Here is a 4,474-nt window from a genome sequence, read left to right as displayed (position 1 = left end):
ACCACAGCATATAGTACACAATAACTACAGGTATGCAAAAATAGGTTTAGTATAATGGTTTAGCTTTGTGGGGAAGCTGAACAGACTTACCATGACTTGGAACTGCCTGCAGGCTGAGTAAGGGTGTTGTGTGCTCTTATTATTTATGTTGGATTTGGGCTGGTGGTTTAGTTTCTAATGTCTGAGCCTTGAAAATGAAAACTGTTGTGCCTTTGGGAGATATTGGAAAGACTTCTCATGTTAACAGTGAAATGAGTTAGAATCCCCCATTCACAGTGTTGGTCCTCAAACTGATATATATATATATTTTTTTTTATTCAGGAATAATAGTGCGCTCATATCTGCGTATCTGAAGAGTTCTGTGTTTTGCATGTTTCAAAGCAGACAGTGACATAATGTGACCGTCATCCGTTGAGACAAAGGACGTGAAATGAGCAGCGACCAACTCGTCTCCGATCCTTCTCCCTGACTGCGGTGTCTTGCTGTGGGTTATTTTCCTCCCCAGCACCCTGGCCTCACCCTTATTCTTGACTTTAATGGAGAGTGACAGTAAATCACAATTACCCATACAAAACACTTTAAAAATAGTTTTGAAAATTAGGCTGTCGTGATATGAAAGCTGAACACATGGTCCTTGCTCAAGTGTGTTTTCAGTGGGGACATCATATGTCGACAGTTCAGACAGGGGATAAAGGCGCTCATTACACAGTTACACTTTTGTCCTTGTTTGCCCCTAAAATGACGATAAGATGCAAGTAAAGGGAAAAAACCTTCATTTTCTGACTCAAGCAAATATACAATGACACTATGTTTTGTTCTCTTATTATTCTAATTGTGTCTCTAAAAGAACACTTTAGACATTTTAGAAATGTGACGGCCCGCCGCCTTGGCCAGGGCCTGCTACGTGGCCCTGCCCATCCCTCTCTGTTGCCTTGCAGGTTCCTGGTAGGCTGAGTTAATTAGAGCAACCGGGAGCACCTGCTCAGTCTCCTTGGAGCATTTAAGCAGTTGCTTACTCTCTTCCTTCACTCAGCACCATGTTATTTGTTTTCTTGGCATCAGGCTTGTTACTTTAGGTTTACGCTACACATTGACATTCACTTTACACTGAAACACTGCTGACACACTGACAACGCTGACTAACACATCTTATAAAGTTAATAATGGTTTTTGCTTTGTCTGGTTAATAAATTGGTAAACCATGATTAAAGCACTGTTTCTCACATTTATTTAAAGAGCTGGACTATGACAGAAATACACTTATTTGCTTTCTTAGATATCAACCTTAATAAATGTATTAGTGGAAGTAGTATTTAAGTATTACATTTTTCTATTATTTAAATATCTATTATCTAGTATCTAATAAATACTTAAATAAATACTAGAAAAAGCCACTGTTAGGTAAGAAAGACAACCATTTACAGCAGTGGTCAATTTAGACCACTATTTGTTCTCACCAGTATATTCCGATAGTTGAAAGGTTTTAGACCCACATTAAGTTATTTGGTGTTCCTTAATTGGTCTTAGTGTGAACTCTTGTCCATCCCTCTGTCTTAGACCTGCGATAAACTGTTGGCCTGTCAATGGTGTACCCTGCGAGTCACCCTGGGACAGCCAGGATAAACTTTTATTCCCTGTCACCCTGAACTGGATAAGGAGTTAAGGAGATGGAAAGATTTTTGAGAAACAAAATTTGACTGGCAACTTGTAATTGAGTCTTATTATCACTTGGGTTCAAGCAATGACAAAGTGAAATCCAGTAGAGGATTTTTCCACCTTCCTTCTCAGAAATAAAACCTGTAAATAAGAAAGTTATACCCCCGACACAGTGCATCAGCATCACCAGTGTAATTCTCTATTCTCACTATGGGTGCATAACAGTCTATACTGCAACATGCAGCCAAGAGGCATAAAGGCCTATACATCACACACAGCTGATAACATTAATTGTGTCCAATTAATGTTTGTTCATTAAAGTGTAATTGTTCAGCTGTCTGTTTTAATTAAGCACGAATATAATCTCTTTTGGAGATAGTATGTCTGCATAACGACACAGCAAATAGATGGAAGCTTCGAGCTGTGACCAGACTACATTGAGACCATTGCTTTAAGTCGCCTTTACTGTATAGCTGTCTTTTATTAAAGAAGGCTAATTCAGTTTACACACACACAAACACACACACTCTGCAGTTATACACAGAGAATGAGAAGTGTGTTTACATTTTTTATTATAACTGTCAACTCTAGATGAGGTGAAAGTTGTTAAAGGGGAATAGAACAGTGTTTCCATTATGTTTTTCATGAGCCCCAGGACAGTTTATTTTCTATTAGTGAACATGAACTACTGTCCCCAACAGACAGCCACAAGAGAGGAAATGTTCCCCGTCACATATCATCCGGAAACTCCCATCATATAAGCTGTCAGAAACGTGTTATTTGTGAGTCTGGTTTGAATTGTGAGAATCAAGTTTAAAGAAATGTTCGAGCTTTCTCTTACTCCTTTGGAATAACATCTCAAAAGTGAGGTTACTTTTTCCCCCTCATCTTGTGGATCTTTAATCCTCTCATCTGTTAGAATTTTCTGATTATTTGCCTCAGCTTTTAGAGCATTTATTTCGTGTGTGCAGCTACTCCCATCTTAGAGTGTAGATCCTATAACACCCGCCTTAATTAACTCATTTGGCTGCTTTCATTTTTATTTTGGGGGGGATGTGATTCTTGTTTTGATGGCAGGTGCCGAGAGAGCTTCGACTTAATTTGTGAAAAAGCATAGCGATAAAGTGACTGACTTTACTTTACTTATTCAGATAAGAGGTAATCAAGCAGCGCTGAAATTTCCTAAGACCCTGTGTGAGTGTGTGTATGAATCACAGTTTATCTGAGACACATCTGAAAGTTACCTAATGAATGTCACACCAGCTCCTTTGAAAATATATCAGAGAAAATAAAGCTGTGAGTGCTACTGGTATTTTAGGAATATAGGCAGAAATTTGAGGATGTGTGCTGTCACCGTTGACATAAAACCCCCTGGGGTATAAAGTACTGTTCCCTACTTCAAACTTTTTTTACACGAAGTTAGTTCCTGTTGAAATTTTTAAAAACCAAATCTCTTACTTCACAAAATATGACCAAACAGTACGTGACAAAACATTATGTTACAATGTAAACTCATGACAGTTCAATCCTGTATATTTTCTGAAAAAGTACAGATGCAGCAGATTGTAGGGATTCCCAGCAGATGTGTCTTTTTTTCCATTTTAATTCCTGGTCATTCTAAATATTTATTCACAAACAGTTCAAGAACAGTTTGGGAATTATGGAACTTTAAAAATACAATTTTATTTTAAATTCAAAAAGTACAATGTGGTTCAATGAGCAAGAACATTGAAAAGACTCCCGTGGGACTCAACCAGCTCCTTGGTTTAACTTCCAGTGATCTTTCTGTGAGTAAACTTCATTTTCAGTTCAAGCCTGGGGAGTTAAATCAGTCACTGAGAAGCATCTTTAAAAAGATAGCGTTCAAAATCCATATTTCTGAAGGGTTTGAGAGTAAATAAATATTTTTTGGTTTATTCCCAGAGTTTGCATCACTGAGAGAAGCATCGGCTGTCAAAATTGAACAAAATCAAGAGTGACAAATTATTAAAAACTGTTGTGACTGCAACGATAATTTCTGTTTCTAATGCCTGAGGTAGTAGCTTCTGATTGCATATATTGTCAGTCTGACACTCCAAAACCCCCATGATACTGTGTTTACTACCACAGAATGTTTGGAGTTTTTGAGTTATACGTGCAGCTAAATTAAACAAATAAATATTGCAGATCACTGTAGGACTCTTTTGTATATCTTGAACAAATGCACTAAATCCCAACACGACTGTATAGTATATTCATTCAGTATAGCCATATACAACAGTTGTACAATGGATTGCATTACATTTTAAATGGTTTCTGTTATTGCACGTATAGTTTTTATACAAAAACAGTGCAAATGTTAAAGCACCATCACCCTACTTTGTCCTAACTATGTCAGACAAGTTCACAAGGTCTGCAGTTTTGTAATACTGCTGTCAGAATGGTTAAAAACTAGCCAGTGAACCTACAAAATACTCAAAAGCATATCACATTTAGAGTGATTTAGAAGAAGGGTTTTGTGTCACAAATAAAGAAATCTAAATCTCAAAATCAGAAGAATCTCAAAACGTCCCATCAGGCACATTTAAGTGCAAGCTCATGAAAAAAGAACAATTTGAGAAAGAAAGAAAGGTGGTATTCCCTAAATACCTCGATGAGATCAACATAAACATGGCATATGGAGCTCTGTATGCGACATTCATTGCTTAAGATGTATGCATATAATAATCTACATCTGGAAAGCATTGCAAAGGCCCTATGTTTCTACTCTCACTGCTATCCTCTGAATTATTTTCTGAGCTATAAAAACAATTTCCAGGAAAAAGAAGAAACACAAAGG

The sequence above is a fragment of the Haplochromis burtoni genome, unplaced genomic scaffold (assembly GCF_018398535.1).
Source record: "Haplochromis burtoni strain Fernald_Lab_line unplaced genomic scaffold, NCSU_Asbu1 Contig_91, whole genome shotgun sequence".
NCBI classification, from domain to species: Eukaryota; Metazoa; Chordata; class Actinopteri; order Cichliformes; family Cichlidae; genus Haplochromis; species Haplochromis burtoni.
This window is presented reverse-complemented; position numbering follows the sequence as displayed.